Source organism: Mobula hypostoma, chromosome 20, assembly GCF_963921235.1.
Source record: "Mobula hypostoma chromosome 20, sMobHyp1.1, whole genome shotgun sequence".
NCBI lineage: Eukaryota > Metazoa > Chordata > Chondrichthyes > Myliobatiformes > Myliobatidae > Mobula > Mobula hypostoma.
Genome location: NC_086116.1, coordinates 13,632,777 through 13,652,544, shown reverse-complemented (window position 1 = coordinate 13,652,544; position 19,768 = coordinate 13,632,777). Strand labels below are relative to the sequence as shown.

Genomic DNA, 19,768 nt, shown 5'->3' with positions numbered 1-19,768 from the left:
ACCTAATGTCTAAAACTCTTCACCTCTGCTTCATATAAACCACGGATCTTTAGCCTCAGTCTGCTCCACCATTCATACACACAAGAGATTCTGCAGATGCAGGAAATCCAGAGTAACCCATACAAATTGCTGGAGGTACTCAGCAGGCCAGCCAGCATCCATGGAAAGGAATAAACAGTTGACATTTCAGGCCAAGACTTTTCATCAGGTCATGATGGATCTCCGTCCCAAATAATGACTCTTTATTACTTTCCATAGATGCTGCCTAACCTGCTGAGTTTCTCTAGCAATTTGTGTGTGTGTGTGTGTGTGTGTGTGTGTGTGTGTGTGTGCGTGTGTGTGTGTATTGCTCCACCATTCAACAAGATTGTAACTATTCTGATTATAATGTCTCCTCTGCAATTCTATTGTACCCAAGGCAACTTTACATCTCATTCCCTATCCTGGATCTATTTATTTCTGCTTTTAAGATATTCAGACTCTGCTTCACTGTCTTTTAAGGAAGAATGCTCCACAAATTCATGATTCTCAGTGAGAAAAAAAATTCTCACCTCTGTCTTAAATGTGTGAAGAAATCACAATCATAAGAGGAAACATGCTGTTCACATTCACCCCATCATGACCCTTGTGGACCCTGTATCAGTTTCTGTCAATTCCTCTCTCACTCTCAGCATCATTCAGTTATGTGCTGTGGCACTCCGTAACTGTGTGACTAAGTGAGAGAGGAATTGATGGAAACTGATATGGGATCCAGAGGGGTTACGATGGGATGGATGTGAAGAGCATGTTTCCACTTGTGATTGTGATTTCCTCACCCATTTAACACAGGGATGATGAGAATTGTTATTCTGCCTAGTCCCATCTGCATCTGAACTGTTCCCCTCTATAGCCCTCTCAAACAAATACCTATCCAAATTTCTCATACATGTCGCAATCGAACCCACATCCGGCACTTACGCTGACAGCTCATTCTGCTGTCATTATTCTCTGCCTGAAGAGGTTCCTCTTTGTGTTCCCTTTAAACATTTAATCTTTTACCCTTAACCCATGACCTCTAGTTCTAGCCTCACCTGACCTCAGTTTGAAGAAGCCTACTTGTATTTAGATTCAAAGATTCAAAGATTCAAAAAACTTTATTGTCATTCTAACTGTACATCAGCTCTGCAAGGCAGAATGAGACAGCATTTCTCAGGAGCAGTGCAATCATAACATAACAAACGCAACACTAAATAATAAACATAACAATAAATAGTAAAACACAACAGCCACATGTCAGTTAAAATCAAGTTATTAGTGTCCATGCAAGTTAAAAGTGTCCAAAGCAGAGTCAGGTAGAGCAGCTATTTAGCAGTCTAACTGCCTGTGGGAGGAAGCTGTTTAGTAGCCTTGTGGTTTTAGTTTTGATGCTCCTGTAATGTTTGCCTGATGGCAGAAGAACAAACAGTTCATGGAGAGGGTGTGAGGGGTCTTTAATGATGTACCGTGTCTTCTGGAGGCATCGACTCTGAAAGAAGTCTTGGACAGAAGGTAGGGAGACCCCAATAACCTTCTCTGCTCCCCTAACCACCCTCTGCAAGGCTTTTTTGTCAACAGCACTGCAGTTGGAATACCAGGTTGTGATGCAAAAGGTCAGCACACTCTCAACCATGCCTCTGTAGAATGTAGTTAAGATGTTAGTGAGGAGTGATGCTTGTTTAAGCTTCCTCAGAAAGTGCAATCTCTGCTGGGCCTGTTTCACAATCCCAGTGGTGTTCCTGGACCAGGTGAGATTGTCTGAGATCTGCACCCCAAGGAACTTGATGTTTTCCACTCTCTTCACTGTGGAGCCGCCAATGCTGAGGGGTGTGTGCTCAGGCTGAGACTGTCTGAAATCGATGATCATCTCCTTGGTTTTGGTGACATTAAGCATCAAGTTGTTATCCCTGCACCAGCTCTCTAGGTGTTTGACCTCCTCCCTGTACATTGTTTCATCATTTTTGCTGATGAGCCCCTCGACTGCGGTGTCATCAGCAAATTTAATGATCAGGTTCTCCTTGAATCTGGCTGCACAGTCATGTGTTAGCAGTGTAAACAGCAGTGGGCTAAGCACACAGCCTTGTGGGGATCCAGTGCTCAGTGTGATGGAGTCAGAGATATTCCTGCCAACACGGACTGACTATGGTCTCTCTGTCAAGAAATCCAGAATCCAGTGACACATGGCAGTGCTAAGGCCAAGCAGCAACAGTTTCTCCACTAGTCTCTGCAGGATGATGGTAGTGAACGCTGAACTGAAATCAATGTACAGGATTCTGGCAAAAGTGTCTTTGTTGTCCAAGTGAGAGAGAACTGTGTGCAGTGTGGTGGATATTGCATCCTCCGCAGAGCGATTTGGACGATAAGCAAACTGTAGAGGATCCAGCGATGAGGGGAGGCTGGCTGTGATATGAGGCTTGACAAGCCGTTCAAAACATTTCATCACTATGAGGGTCAGGGCAATGGGACGGTAATCATTCAGACAGGCTACAACTGATTCCTTTGCTACAGGGATGATTGTGGAGCGTATTTATACCCCTCATAATTTTGAATGCCTCTAAAACTAGGAGCTGGATTAAATATCTGCAGAGACTGAAGAGGCTGAGAATGTTTTGAAAGAAATGCTGAGGAACGTTCGGTGAAGTATTAAACATCATAGGTGCATAGGTAAAGTGATAGCATTTACAAGAAAATACATGTTCATTTGCGATTGACTGGTGAGATTGAATAAGTTTATGCGTGGGATGAGCCAGGACAACAAATGGCATTAGTAATTTTGAATGAGCTCAACTCAGGGGTCAGTATGATTGAGTCCTGTCCTGACAAATATTTCAAATGTTATGAGAGTTAGTGTATGTGTCCTGGGCACTGCAGAACTTGAATGGACAGAGCTGAACACTGCTGAAATGAATTAACTAATCTTACGCCAGCAACCCAATACTGCAGACCACCTCTTACACAACCATGAACTTGTCTCTGTGGTTTTTTTTCCGCACCAGTGTCTTGTTTTATCCAGACTCTTTTTGTTCCTTCACTGTTGTATAATTTATGTTTTGTCTGAATCTACATGTCCGTGATGTTACTGCATTGGACCTGTACATCACAGTACTTGCAACCTTAACTTGACTGTGCCAGAGTTAAAAATGAAGACGTGCTGAAAGCAACACATTTTGATGTATTCTGTCTGAAATTTCTGTCCGCAGTGAATACAAGGTTGACTGCAGAGTTCTTTGACGTAAAACACTAAAAGGAAGTTTACAACACAAAACATCTTCACTGACTCCCTTGTGCTTATGTTGGTCCTGGATGGAACATAACCCTGCTTTCTCCGCACTGACCTGTAGCATTTCCTCTGTTTCAAATGCTGCGCCCCATTTCCCTTGAAAAATTAAACAGCCTCTGATCTAAGAGATTACCCTGCAGCCAAACATACTGTGCTCCAACAACCCCCCCCCCCACCCACCCCCCCACCCCAAGTAGAGACATTACGGAAAATTCTTCATTTATACTGAGATAAAAGAAAAGAAAAAAGAAGAATTTTCTTATCAGTAAAATTCAAGCATACATTTATAAAGCATATACTCTTATTGCATTCCATGGGATTGTTAACAAACGTATCTACTATATAGTACTCACAGGATTGTACAGAGCCCTGAACTCAATATAAACTTTGCAAGTTAAAATTTCAATCATATATTTTTAAAAATATATTGGTTTTAATATTCTGCTATCATCAAATTTACAGTCTGTCAGATTTGCTCATGCTATGTTTCCTAAAAGATACAATCCAAATGAGGTTGTTGGCTACCTCAGTAGCTGCTTGTGATTAACTATGTCAATGGAGAAATTGGGTGGGGTTTGGGAAAGTTGTATTGGAATCAGATGCCTAATTAAGCTATTTCACACTTCACCATGATTGGTCACTTTGGCCATCGATAGTCATGCTCTTTACTAGCACTTCTTCACTGAGTGTGATTCTGTGATTGGTGCAAAATGATTTTTGGACCTTTTAAAAGCAAAGTACCCATCATCTCCTACTACTAACTAAAGGTGATTGGTTTGAAGTCATGGTAGAGGAAGGATGGGTGCTGTGGCTACTTGGGACAATGGCTGTAGATATAGGCAAACAACAGGAATTCTGCAGATGCTGGAAATTCAAGCAACACACATCAAAGTTGCTGGTGAACGCAGCAGGCCAGGTAGCATCTCTATGAATAGGTACAGTCGACGTTTCAGGCCGAGACCCTTCATCAGTCCCATCTGTTATATGCACCATCACCTAAAAACAAACTCAATTATTTCCAGCTCCTCTTTCGCATTAATATATTCCATTCTGCCCTTAGAAAAGTAACACTAATAAGTTGTGTACTTGGATCAGAGATTCCCAACTTTTTTTATTCCATGGACCAATACCATTAAGCAAGGGGTCCACGGAACTCAGGTTGGGAACCCCTGACTTGGATCATGCAGCTTCCAAATACACTTAACTCTTTGAGTATCAGAGGCACATCATCTGAGAACTTCTCAACTCATTCATAAACATACTTCTGCTATTGTGAGAAAAATCAACACACAGTGAACAGATAGGACTTGTGGTGGCCTCCACAGTATGCATTATTTCAGTGGTCGGGAAGGGAGGAAGTTTGCATGTCACCGGGGCCCTTTGGTAGCTAATGGTTAGCGCTTTACAGCACACCAGCTCAAAGATCAAGGTTCAATTCCTGCCGCTGTCTATAAGGAGTTTATATGTTCTCCCAGTGATCATGTGGATTTCCTCTGGGTGCTCTGCTTTCCTCCCTGTTCCTAAGACATACTGTTAGGGTTAGTGAGTTGTGGGTCTGCTATGTTGGTGCCGGAAGCGTGGTGACACTTGTGGGTTGCCCAGATGATTTGATGCAAAAGGCGCATTTTGCTGTATGACAAATAAACTCTTCTTGGGCTTCCAGCTGGGTACAGGAATCGATTTTAACCTAAGTTTTGATGACAAATTCTGCCATCTTCATCAGGGATGATATCTGGGTATATCTGGTCCAGTGGTATATATATCCCCGTCATCCGTCCCTCCTGATTGGTTGGTCCTCATCCAATCAGGCTTCAGCTATCCCACCTTGTTTACAATTGAATTCCAGTTCTTACTTGGAGCAAGACCTTTGTCTCCATTAAAATTATTTTCCTCTAGTATTATTTCAATGGCTTACTTCACCAGGCAGTCCCAAAAGCCATTGGCACGGCACAGTAGTTTTATGAAAGATAAAAGATGGTTAAAGATGATTCAATACCTGTCCTCCTTACTTCCAATACCATCACATCCTGTAGTTCTCCATGAGGTTACAGAATCATACAGTATAGAAACAGCCTTTTGTCACAACTGGACCGTGCAACCAAAATGCCCATTGAAGCTAGTTCCATTTGCATGTATTTGGTGCATATCCCTCTAAACACCACCTGTTCATGTATCTGTCCAACTGTCTTTTAAACGTTGTTAATGGATCTGCTTCAAGCATTTCCACTGGCAACTTGTAACATACTCAGACCAACTTTTGGGTGAAAAAGTTGCCTCTTATGTTTCTAGTATATATCTCCCCCTCACCTTAAATCTCTAGTTCTAGATTCCCAGCCCTTGGAAAAAAGACTGTATGCATTCATGTAATCATGATTTTATACACCTCCCTGAGTTTCCTCACCCTCCTTCACTCCATTGACTAAAGTCCTAGCCTGCTTAATAACTCTCTCTATAACTCAATCCGGGCGGGAGGAGAAGATGGCGGCACGACGCAGCTCGCAGCGGCCTCTCCGGTGGTGATGTCTGTTATTTGTCAAGTAGGGTGCTGTGCACTTTCCTGATTTGATGGAGACGGATGTGAGAGCACAGAGGAACATCTGGTGAAACTTCTGAAATGCCTGCTTCGCTGCTGCTGCTACTGTGTGGTCCAGAATCTCTGGAGGAGAAGGCCCTGAGTCCTCGGCTTTACTTGTTGCTCGGCGGCTGGGGCGGGGTCAAAGCGCTCGGCAGAGGGTGGTGCTCGGAGAGGCTGTGTCGGAGGCTTGAAGTTTGCGGACAGACTCATGCGGTTGGGTGCTTCCAATGGTGCTGCATCGGCAAGTTGGCGGTGCTTGGAGGTTCATGGCAGGGAGAGTTTCTCCCTTCTGCCGCCTGCGTGAGATGATGGGGCTATCGGGACTTTGAGACTTTTTTTTAACCGTGCCCATGGTCTGCTCTTTATCAAATTATGGTATTGCTTTGCACTGTTGTAACTATATGTTATAATTATGTGGTTTTGTCAGTTTTAGTCTTGGTTTGTCCTGTGTTTTCTTGTGATACCATTCTGGAGGAAGGTTGTATCATTTTTTAATGCATGCATTTCTAAATGACAATAAACGAGGACTGAGTGTCCTCATAATCTAATAATCTAATCTAATCCTTTGAGTCTTGGAAACTCCACATTAATCTTTTCCACATCCTATGCAGCTCAAGAATATTTTCTGCTATTTCTATTTTTTGTGTGGGTGCCACACTAGAATTGGCTCTGCATACTGATCTCTTGTGGCTCTGAATTCAGATTCAGATTCATTTATTTACCTCATGTACATTGAAACATGCAACAAATACTTAATTTATGTTAATGACCAGCACTACCTAATGACTCCTTGAAGTAATCTAGCAACCCATGTTCCAAAAACTAATTGGGGTTTGCTAAGGTAGCTTCACAAGAGAGCACCAGAGACTTGATTCGACTCACATAAAGTGTTGTCTCTTTTAGGATGACAGTATTCCTGATTCTACTGCTGTCATGCCATCAGAGCCCGTGATGCTGCCTGTCAATCAGACTGCTGGCCATGTGGTGAAACCAGGATTTCTAGGTCAAGAACAGCTCAACGTCCCCCTCCGCTGTTACTGCAGTCTCTTCCCTCACACCGTCCAGCAAGATCCACTAGAGGAGTCTGAAGCGAATCTCTGCCAGTCCACTGGGGTAGTCGAAGCCACGATGTCTGTGAGTCAGCGTCTGAATCCGATTCTGCTGGAAGCTGTAGTATGACAAGGTTGGTCAGTCCTTTGTATGTTCATAAGTGGGAGGAGGAACAGGGCTTCTTTTGCTGATATCGTTTTGTTGCTTGTTGTGTTCCGTGTTGTTCTACTGAGCATTGTGGGCATCTTGTGTTGACAGCGGAATATGTGGTGACACTTGCCAGCTGCCCCAGTACGTTGTTCGTTAAGGCAGACAACACATTTTACTGTCTGTTTTAATAAATAAATGTGAATTTTGAATATTGCATCTTGAATCTTGAGAGGAGCATTGCACAGAGCCAGCAGCACACAGATGATAGGGTTTAAGGGCATGTGCAATGGGGATTATTCCCTGAATGTATATTGTCCTTGTTGTGTCATGCTGTCATGAAGAGTGCTCCATTCAGCAATGAGGTTATCTCCAGCAGAGGCAGGTAACATCAGAACTCTGCTTGCATGAGAAATATTTGTTTTGAAGTCACTGATGAGAGGTGGGTGTTGCTGGCAGCTTAACATTTAATGCTCAATCCTCGAGAAGGTGGTGGGTGGTCATCTTTTTCACAAGTACAGGCACTCCTACACTGCAATCAGGTAGTGAGCTACAAGATTTTGATTAAGGGACACTGAAGAACAGCAGCTATATTTCTGCATTTGTTTTGCAGCTGATATTGTGATTGAAGTCATTGGCCTTAAAGATAGCAGGTCAAAAACTCAAAAGTCTGAATAGTCAAGACTGATGTTTGTTGGGTACAAAGGAAATGGGGATATCATATATATGTGACATTTCAACCGTGATCTTATTGACTAGCAGAGCTGACCTAAGGAGCGATACAGCCCTCTGCTTCTGCTGTTTGCACGTTTATACGCACATCTGCAGAGTCAGGATCAGTTCACTTTTCATATGTTCATCCTTTCATAATACCAGTTATGTGAGCAATTATATTAAAGATTCAAGATTCAATATTCAAAAAACTTTATTGTCATTCTAACCGTACATCAGCTCTGCAGGGCAGAATGAGACAGCGTTTCCCAGGAGCAGTGCAATCATAACATAACAAACGCAACACTAAATAATAAACATAACAATAAATAGTAAAACACAACAGCCACATGTCAGTTAAAATCAAGTTATAAGTGTCCAGTGCAAGTTAAAGGTGTCCAAAGCAGAGTCAGGTAGAGCAGCTATTTATTCTGAGTGCCTGTGGGAGGAAGCTGTTTTGTAGCCTTGTGGTTTTAGTTTTGATGCTCCTGTAACGTTTGCCTGATGGCAGAAGAACAAACAGTTCATGGAGAGGGTGTGAGAGGTCCTTAATGATGTACCATGTCTTCTGGAGGCATCAACTCTGAAAGAGGTCTTAGACAGAAGGTAGGGAGACCCCAATAATCTTCACTGCTCCCCTAACCACCCTCTGCAAGGCTTTTTTGTCGACAGCACTGCAGCTGGAGTACCAGGTTGTGATACTAAAGGTCAGAATTAATTGTAAGGAGCACATGAAAAAAATGAAGAAATTTAAGTGTAAAATCCAAACATCTGTTTATACCACCACAAGACCAGAAGATATAGGAGCAGGATTAGGCCATTTGGCCCATTGAGTCTGCTTTGCCATTTCACCATGGGTGATCCATTCCCTTCTCAGCCCCAAACTCTTGCCTTCTCCCCATATCTCTTCATGCCCTGACTTATCAGGAGTCTATCAACCTCTGCTTAAATATACCCAATTACCTGGCCTTCACAGCTGCCTGTGGCAATGAATTCCACGGGTTCACCACTCTTTGGCTAAAGAAGTTACTACACATCTCCATTCTAAATGGATGTCCCTATATTTTGAGGCTGTTTTCTCTGGTTTTAGCCTACTTAACCATAGGAAACATCCTACCCACATCCACTCTATCAAGGCATTTCAATGTTCGATAGGTTTCAAAGAAATCCTCCCTCATTCTTTTGTATTTCAGAGAGTACAAGCCCAGAGCCATCAAACACTCCGCACATGATAAGCCTTGCAATCACACAACCATTTTTGTGAACCTCCTTTGAACCTGCCCCAGCGTCAGCATATCCGTTCTCAGATAAGAGGCCCAAAACTGCTCACAATACTCCAAGTGATGACTCACCGGTGCTTTATAAAGCCTCAACTTTATATCCTTGCTTTCATATTCTAGTCTTTTCGAAATGAAAAGCACTTACCTTCCTCATCACTGACTCAACCTGCAAAATTCTGCACAAGCAATCCCAAGTCCCTTTGGACCTTAGATTTTTGAATTTTCTCTCCGTTTAGAAAATAGTCTACGCTTTTATTTCTTCTGCCGGAAGTGCAGGGCCATATCCATCCCAATACTGTAGTCCATCTGCCACTTTGGCCATTCTCCTAATCTGTCTAAGTCCTCTGTAGCCTCTCTTCTTCCTCACAACTGCCTACCTCTCCACTTTTCTTCATATTGTCTGCGAACTTGGTCACAAAGCCATCAATTTCATCATCCAGATCACTGATATATAAAAAGAAGTGGTCCCAACACCGATCCCTGTGTAATACCACTAGTCACTGGCAGCCAACCAGAAAAGCCTCCCTTTATTCCCAGCCTTTGCCTCCTGCCAATCAGCCAATGCTCTATCCATGCTGGAATCTTTCCAGTAATACCATGGGCTCGTAGCTTGTTAAGCAGCCTCATGTGTGGCACCTTGTCAAAGGTCTTCTGAAAATCCAGTGCACAACTAAGTGGCATAGTGCCCAGGTGAGGCCTCACCAGTGCTTATAAAGCCTCAACATTACATCCTTGCTTTCATATTCTAGCCCTCTCGAAATGCATGCTAACATCAAATTTATCTTCCTCAACACCGACTCAACCTGCAAATTAACCTTGGGAGCAAGAGGGCTCCCAAGTCCCTTTGCACCTCAGATTGTTGAATTTACTCACCACTTAAAAAAATAGTCTTTGGTTTTATTTTCCTCTGTTTCCTCTAAGCTGCCTACCTATCTTCATATTTCCCTTGAACACATTCCCTTAACTTGTGTTGGAATGCCCATGATCCAAGGCATAAAACCATCTGATATGAGACATAGGAACAGAATTAGGCCATTGGGCCCAATAAATCTGCCATACCATCATGGCGGATATATTATCCTTCTCAATTGTCCACATCACGCACTTTTAGCTAACCCCATCACTAGAAAAGGCACTTGGGGGGCAGGGACCCAGAACATGTACAGATAATCAATTTTGCCTTGTTTAGAAATGTATATGACTTAAAATGATGAATGACATAAAAATAATGTAACATAATAATTTTATGTCTTGCACTGTGCTGCTGCTGCAAACCAACACATTTTATGACATCTGTCAGAGATAATGAACCAGATTCTGATTCTAGTGGCTGGTCATGAATAGTGCTGCTGTGGGTATTGAGACTCCAAAATATACAAAGGAAAATGTTTCGGTAAAAATATAATAGTGAATAGATTAAACAGATCAATAAAGATATTGTTCATTTTGATATTGTACATGATTACTGTAAAATCGTTATTTGAGTTTGGATACAATGTAAATTGTTGCTTAAACTAAGCAGCCCCAGTTTATATTCAACACACATTCTGCATCATGGCCAACATAAATGTCAAACAATAATTATTCCCTATTTTTGATGCGTCATTTATACTGATGAAAGAACAAGATGTCTAATGACCAATTACTGATTTGGAGCAACACTGCCTGAAGTAAGTGCCTAGTATGTACTACATAAATTAGCAGATAAAAATATCACACTGCAGCAATACAAATTGCTGTTATCGTATGGTATCTTTCAGAAGTATTTCTATTCAAATATAACAGCTGAAAATAAGAAACCAAGGCACAATGAGTTTAAATAAAGCAAAGATAACATTATTGTCACCATAATCTAATCTTGCAGAAGTTCACGTCAATAAAGATGTTTTGGCTTCTGACGTTTAGGATGTATATTTGCCTTAGAAAGATTGTGTAATCTACTTAGGTTAACAGCTGCCTAATAATAGTGCACGTGGCCAAGTGGTGGGAACGTTGCCTTTAGATACAGCTTTGCAGCTTGTACAAACAGACCAAAAATATAATTTTGTTCTGCTCAGTAAGACTACATTATTAATTTGCATTGGTAACTAAGGAAGCTAGTTACCATTGCATTCTTGATGCTATTTTAAGGTCTAATTATTAGGAACAAATAATTATTTTAATACATAATAATTAATAGTAAATTTAATTTGCTGAACATTTCTTGAAATTCTATGGTAAAAATCCTTATGTTCTTTAAAATCTGTACTCAGTGCTCTTTACTATTAAATATTGATAGCTGAAAGGAAATAGATGAAAAAATAATGTGGATAATATTAATAATCAGAAGAATAATATTTATTGTAAGAGTTGAATTCCCTGCATTTGGTCAGAATCCCTTAATATTTAATGTCAGGATTGTAAGTATTGAAAGTGCTGGTTTGCAAACTGGAGATCATTCCTCTTTCTCACTCACTTGTAGTCATAGAAACTTGTAGCACAGAAACAGGCCCTTCGGACGTCTAGTCCATGCTGAAACCATTTAAACTGACTACTCCCGTTGACCTGAACTGGCACCGTAGTCCCCCCATATCCCTACCATCCATGTACCTATCCAAACTTCTCTTAGATGTTGAAATCGAGCTCTCATGTACCACTTGTGCTGGCAGCTCATTCCACACTCTCACAATCCTCTGGGTGAAGAAGTTTCCCTTCATATTCCCCTTAAACTTTTCACTTTTTACCTAGAACTCATGACCTCTGGTTGTAGTCCCACCCAACCTCAGTTGAAAAGCCTGTTTTCTTTAACCCTATCTACGCTCCTCATAACTTTGTATGCTTCTATCAAATCTCCTCTCAATTTTCTACATTCTAAGGAATATTGTCCTAACCTATTCAATCTTCCCTTATAGCTCAGGTCGCACACCCTTGTAAATTTTCTCTGTACTCTTTCAACCTTGTTTACATCTTTTCTGCTGTAGGTGAGCAAAACTGCACACAATTCTCTAAATTAGGCCTCACCAACATCTTATACAACTTCATTGCATCCCATCTCCTGTACTCAATACATTGATTTATGAAGGCCAGTGTGCCTCTGAGGCCCCTTTCAATGAATTATGGACCTATATTCCCAAATCCCTTTGTTCTACCACACTCCACAGTGCCCTACTGTTCATTGAGTAAGACCTTTCCTAGTTGGTCCTACCGAAGTGCAAAACCTCGCACTTAATTGTGTTAAATTCCATTTGCCATTTTTCAGCCCACTTTTCCACCTGATGCAAATCCATCTACAAGTAATGATAGCCTTCCTCGCTGTCCACTACACCCCCAATCTTGGTGTCATCTGCAAATCTGATGATCCAGTTAACCACTTTACCATCCAGATCATTGATAGAGATGACAAACAACAAAGGACCCAATGTGGCACACCACTAGTCGTCGGCCTCCGGTCGGAGAGGCAACCCTCTACTACCACTCTCTGGCTTCTCCCAGAAAGCCAATGTCTAATCCATTTTACTACCTCATCCTAAATGCCAAGTGACTGAACCTTCCTGACCAGCCTCCCACATGGGACCTCGCCAAATACCTTGCTAAAGTTATGTAGACAACATCTTCCTTGTCTTCATCCACTTTCCTGGTAACTTCCTTAAAAACTCCATAAGATTGGTCAGACATGACCTACCACGCATGAAGCAATGCTGACTACATTTAAGCAGTCCATGTCCATCTGAATACTTATATATCCGGTCCCTTAGAAAGCCCCTTATCCCGTTCTTGCTCATATAGCTGTTTTCCTAATGTCAGAAGCTTGTAGGTTTAAAGCCCACTCTGAAAACATCTGCTGTAAAGCTGAGTGTGCACCCCAGTGTAGCACTGGGTTGTAGACATGATTTTAGAGTAGATTTCTCCAGAATGGGCTTTGAACCTACCAGATTCTGGGGGGATTCTGCACTGATGGGGATGCTGAGTTTTGGTCAGGTATTAAACCTTGACTCCGTCTGCTTTGACAGATGGAGGTAAAAGATCCAACATAGCTAGTTTGAATGCTCTCAATGTCTTCTCCCATACTTATTCCTCAGACTATCCCATCAATTTTCAGACTGTAATGTATGTGATCCTGCTGCATACAAATTGATTTATGTGCTTTCCCAGTACAAAGCTATACTACTTCTTTAGTCATAAAGTTTTTTGTGAAGTTTTATGGTCATAAAGGATGTCCAAGTTAAAAAGGGTGATTTCAGATTGTGTACTATTCTTGCTTCATCGGTAGTGACTGGGGTCTGCATAGTGTGTAACGAGTAGCAAGTTGATATTGTCTTCTTTGCCCTATTTCAAAATGTTTTAAAATTACCTGCAAGGAATACAAAATCAGTGTTCCACAGGTTTTTAATGTTGCATTATGTGGAATGAAAACAATCTTGGGCTTTCCAAATTGGTATCAGAACTCAGCCTAACAGTTTGGCATAATTTGATAAGTTCCTACTGTAAAGATGATATATTCCTGTTGGTAACTGTGTTAAAAATGAAGCAAACATGTGAAGCAAATAACGCTCTGTATTTCTATATTTGTTCAATAAAACATGACAAGTCAGACAAGGCTCAGCTGCAGAAGTGGAGTCTTGCTAAAATATGAGCATTGGGCTCCAGTGTTACAACAGTACTCCCAACCTCACGTTGGAAGTATGTCACCATTTCTTGACTCAGAGGGATAATCAGTCTCCTTTTTTAATTAGGGAGCCTAAACTAGTGTCATGAGATGAAAACATTCTTTAGGTTTCTGAATGAAACTAATTGATACAAGGGGCAGGCATACTTCCGATTATTTTATTAAACCATCATTTATTCTGCCTATGTGAAAGATGCACAGTGGGAGAAAGTATACACTAAATTGTCATTTTTGTCCAGAGGCTATGTGGCATTTGGAAAAGGAAGGGGAAATTGCCAAACTGAAGGGAATGAAATATTGCTCAACTACTGGAGAACAAGAGAAAATGTACTTTGGAAATAAAGCATATCCTCTATATATTTTCTTAAATACTACTATTCCAGCATCAATTTTCTTCTTTCCATTTTAGGAAAATTCAGTGACAGAGGACACAATCAGTTGTAACTTAACACTTACCAACCAGATATTCTAATTCAGATTCATCTTGGATTGGTGCCTGTGATTCAGATTAGAATAAAATGGAATTAGTCGTAGAGTCATACAGAAGCAAACACTTTGGCCCGCAAGTCTGAGCTGGCCATTAAAAAGGCATTTGCACTCATTTTATTCTCCCCACATTCCCTTCAATACCCTGACACATTCTGTCACTCATTTACATAACAGGAACAATTTACAGTGACTAATTAAACTGCCAACCTGCATATCTTTGGGATGTGCAAGGAAACTGGAGCACCTGGAAGAAGTAGGCATTCGCAGAGTAAATGTACTGTACCAACTCTACAGAGACAGTGCTTGGTATCAGGATCAAACCAGGGTCACTGGAGCTATCAGGCAACAGCTCTACTAGCCATCCCAAGCTAAGCCAGCAATTTGGGCAAAGTTAACACCTCACACACTTGAATATTCAGACAGGACCAATGCACGACTTCAAACATACAAACATCGGGATCCAGGTTAGCAAGTACCCTGATTTGGGAATATTTGATAGAATGGTATGAAAAGCATTACTCATTTTCCTCTTAAACAATTTGAGTACAGACTTTTTGTCACATACACTATATAAAAAGCAATCTTATTTTCAACAGGGGTGAAGAATTTAATTATCAGCACAAGAGTAGAGCTACTGGGACTTGATGTTTCAATCTCCATGGTAAGTTGGCACTCTCGATGTTGGCAGTGGGCTTGGAGTGGTGACAAGGAGGGAGGGTAGATACGTCATCGGGGCCATCAGCTGGGCACCCTCCTTCTTTGACATTTTGTTGATAAGCCAACGACGTCTCCAGAGAGCTCAACGGTGCTACCTGGCGTCCCAGATACACCCCCCTCAGTTCCATACCCTCCTGTCTTCATCTTGCAGCCCAGTTGTTGTCCTTCCTTTTAATCCAAATCCAATTGCTGCTTTCTTCTGCTGCATTTGACAAGGACTTCATTGCTTGTTGGAGGGAGTGACCCCTCATCCCCATCTTCTTCAATAGACTGGTCGTAGATGTAGCAACGAATCTCCTGCATCCCACTTCTACAGGGAAAAGCTTGGTCTTCCAACCATTCTGGGCAGCTTCAGTTGCCAGTTCAGAGTACTTGGTCTTTTTCCTCTCATAAGCTTCTTCGACACCATCTTCCCATGGTACTGTCAATTCCACAACATATGCCAGCTTGGCTGTTGTGGACTACAGGACCATGTCTGGCTGGAGTGTTGTAGCCGCAATGTCTGGGGGAAACCTAAGCTTTTTTTCCAAGTCCATGTCCAAATCCCGAGCAACCTGCAGAATGCTTACATCTTTTGATTTTGTATGGTGCTCTATACGTTGGCCTGCTGGTACAAATCGTGTGATGTGGACATTATCTGCCGATGTTTGTGGGAGAGCATTTGTGGTGATTCGTCCCTGTTCCAAGATTGATGTCAGCTGTCTGAAAACTTGGTTATGCCGCCAAGTGTATCGCCCCTGGGTGAGGCTCGTGGGGCATCCTGCTAAAATGTGCCTTAGTGAGAAAATAGAATAAAACAGGAATAACGGGTGTTAAACTTTGGTCATAAAAGCTTCAAGATTTCAGGAGGAAAGATATGCTTCAGAAGTTGAATATTTTTCAGAGCTTAAGTGCTTGGGTATTAAAAGATAAAATTATTTAATAAGAGGAATACAGTAGGATACAGAATTTTTAATAAGTACTTTAGATGGATAAAATTTTAAGACAGCATGAGTAATCAGGACATTTTATCTTTTTGTCTCTCTCCTTGAGCAATCTGACTAAAGCAATAGCTGTCGCTTGAGTTAGCATCATCTTAATGCAAGTTCAAACTGGTAGTTCTAGTCACATAATATTCTTGTATCCGCACATTGTACTTCATCTCTGAAATTAATTCATTGACCTCAGGGGAATGGTGTGATCACACAATTTACTCAATTCTACCAATCAGGGATGAATGTCCCGTAGCCTTTCCTTGCCATATTATCCCACATTTCATCACTGCTTCCACCGTAAGATTCCTTTCTACGCCGGTCTTTCTCTGCCCTACCTCTGTGACATTCACCAGCTCTAGAGCCACCCTGTACTGACGCTTTGAGGCTAGGATGGAAGCGGGGACTCATGGTCAATCTACCACAGGCAGAGAATCAGGTTCATTCTGCCGTTATCCCGGCTTCAATAACCGGAGATGCTGCCGAATGTCTCACTACGTCAGCGGGAGGCTTGATATTGTAGGTGGCCATCAGCAGATTGTAACTTAAAGCTGGTCTTTTAAGAAGGAGGTTCTTTGTGCATGTATCCAGTAGTGGGTGTCATTTTTAAGGTAATTGACAGATCAAGAGGCACAACATGAGGGAGGTGGGTGTTTTCAGTTTTCAGTACCTCACTGGAGCTTGTTGGGAGAGGAATGGAGATGAGGAGAAGGGTCCTCAATCTGCAGTGGATCAGTATTTTCTTCCAACATTTGTTGAAAATGTAATAGGAAGAAGCAGCTCTAGACAAGATTTCAGGAGTCACACGCCAAAACCTGAATGTTGTGTCTCTACAATTGCACAGACCTGAGATGAACAGCCAAGGTCAAAGGATACATTTACATCCATGTTGTCAAGACCCGTCAGGACCTTATATGTTTCAATCAATTCCCTTCTCACTTTAGTGGTTCTTACTCCAGTGGTTACAAGTTTTGTCTACCCAACTTTTCCTCAAAAGGCAAAATAAATTACTAAAAGCATAAAATATACAATAAAATTTTTACAAAAGAAATTTACCTTCCCCTTTGACCTATAAATGTCTGTCCTATAATTGGTCTTCGATCGTGAACTAGCTTCCACCTTCTGAATCTGTCATTAATTTAATTACTGATGGTTTTGATGGACTAGAAGAATGACTTAGTTCAGGGAAACAGGATGTAGAAGCAGCTTCGGTCGAAATGAAGGCAAGAAATCACTCATGGGAATGTTGTGGCAGATAGGACAGAATATAAAGGATGAAACAATGTGAGTTTTCCATGAAGGTACAATGATAGTTGGGGGGATTTTAATCTGGTTGTGGACTGAAAATGACAAATGGACAGAGGTAGTCTGGATGAAAAGCAGACAGAATTTATTTTGGTTAGTTTCTTAGATCAATGCTTTCTGGAGTCTATCAGAGAGCAGGATCTATCAAAAGTAGATTGTTCAGTGAGAGGGGACTCATTAGAAATCTAATTGTGAAGGTAAGCCAGGTAACAAGGAGTTCAAGACTAGAATATGAAACTTCAAAAAATACTGACTGTAAAGGAATGTAAGGAAAGCTGGTGAATGTGAACTGCCAGATTGGGTTCAAATCAGTCAGAATGCAGTCACAGAATACAGCGTATAATTAAATACCAGAAAGAAAGATTTCAGAAGAACAACCCACCAAATGTGGCTGCCTAAAAATAATGAGTGTATCAAACTTAAAAGAAAAGAATATCATTGCAGATCAGATGTTTGATCAGAATATAAAAAGAGCAACAAAAAATTAAAAAGGAAGGAAAACTTAGAGTAGATATAAAGCTGGCCAGAAATATATAAAAAAGATGATTAGAGGAACTTCAATAGATAGCTATAAATGAAAAGGAATAAGAAAATAAATATTTTGTCCTCTTGAAAGCAAATCCAGGGAAGTAATAATGAAAAACTAAGAGATAGCAGATAATTTACATCAATCTTCACGCAGGGATACAAGTAACAAAAGACCATATGACATAGGAGCAAAATTAGGTCATTCAGCCCATTGAGTCTCCTCTACTATGCTATCCTGGCTGATTTATTATCCCACTCAACCCCATTGACCTGCCTTCTCCCCACAAATTCTGGCATCTTTACTAATCTAGAACCTATTAATCTCCACTTTAAATAACCATACCCAATGACTTAACCTCCACAGCCATCTGTGGCAATGAATTCCAGGGATTTGCCATCTTCTGGCTAAAGAAATTCATCCTCATTTCTGTTCTGAAGGGGTCCCTTTACTCTGAGACTGTGCCTTCTGGTCCTAGACTCCCCCATTATAGGAAACACCCTCTCCACAAGCACTTTATCTTTGATTTGATGCGGGAGGAGAAGATGGTGGCGCGGCGCAACGCATGCAGCTCTCCGGTGAAATGATATCGTTTCTGTTAAATAGGGTCCGTGGACAATTCTGATTTGATGGAGACAGACGTGAGAAGCACAGAGGAACATCTGGAGAAATTTCTGTAACACCAGTCCGCTGCCGCTGTTACTGGGCGATCGAGAATCTTCCGGAGGGAAAGCCCCAAAATCCCCGGCTTTGCCTGCTGCTGGCGACCGAGGCTGAGGTCCAATCGTTCAGATAGAGATGGTGCTCGGTACTCGGTGTCGGAGGGCTGATCGGAGCTCAAAGTTTTTGGACGACTCAGAGTTGGACTGTGGTTGGTCATGGCAGGGAGAGTTTTCTTCCTTCTCCTGTCTGCGTGAGATGTGGGACATTCGAGAGACTTTGAACTTTTTTACTGTGCTATGGCCTGTTCTTCATCAAGTTATGGTATTATTGCACTGTTGTAACTATATGTTATAATTATGTGGTTTTTGTTAGTTTTTCAGTCTTGTTTTTTTCAGTCCTGTGTATTTGTGATATCACACTGGAGGAATATTGTATCATTTCTTAATGCATGCATTACTAAATGACAATAAAAGAGGACTGTGTGTCCTCATAATCTAATCTAATCTAATCTAATCTAATATAGGCCTTTCAATATTCAATAGCTTTCTATGAGATCCCCCTTCATCTAAACTCCAATGAGTACAGGCCCAAAGCCATAAAAGACTCCATATATATTAACCCTTTCATTCCCCAAATCACTCTTGTGTGTCTCCTCTGGACCCTCTCCAATGCCAGCACATTTTTTCATTAATAAGGGGTCCAAAACTGCTCACAATGCTCCAAGTGTGTTCTAACCAATGATTTATAAAGCCTCAGTATTACATCCTTACTTTTATATTCTAGTCCTCTGGAAATGAATGCTAACATTACATTTGCTTTCTTTACCACCAACTCAACCTGCAGGTTAACCTTCAGGGAATCCTTCACAAAGACTCCCAAGTCACTTTGTACCTTGGAGTTTTGAATTTTCTCCCAGGTTTTAAAAATGTATATGCCATTATTCTTTCTACCAAAGTGTATGACCATACACATCCATGCACTATATTCCATTTGCCACTTTGTTGCCCATTCTCCTATTCTGTCTAAGTCCTTCTGCAGATTCCTTATTTCCTCAACATTACCTGCCCCTCCACCCATCTTTGTATTGTCCACAAACTTGGCTACAACACCATAAATTTTGTCATCAAAGTTATTGAACATGCAACATAAAAAGAAGCAGTCCAAACCCAGACCCCATCGGAACACTACTAGTTACTGAGCACCAACCAGAAAAGCCCCATTTATTCCCACTCTTTGCTTCCTGCCTGCCAGCCAATCTTCTAACTATGTTAGTGTATTTCCTGTAATTCCATGGGTCCTTACCTTGTTTAGCAGCCTCATGTGCAGCACCTTCTCAGGGGTCTTCTGAAAATCCAAGTAAACTATATCCACTGACTCTTCTTTGTCTATCCTGC

General features: G+C 41.4%; 1 long non-coding RNA gene across 1 annotated transcript in view; it reads left to right on the top strand.

The window, feature by feature from the left end:
* LOC134359168 (uncharacterized) overlaps positions 1-19,102 on the top strand; it is a 36,869-nt gene extending 17,767 nt beyond the window's left edge. Inside the window, exons 2-4 of the long non-coding RNA XR_010021055.1 lie at positions 6,774-7,053; positions 14,789-14,853; positions 18,318-19,102. This is a non-coding gene — a long non-coding RNA (uncharacterized LOC134359168). The remainder of the gene's footprint in view (positions 1-6,773; positions 7,054-14,788; positions 14,854-18,317) is intronic.
* Positions 19,103-19,768: the final 666 nt, after the last annotated feature.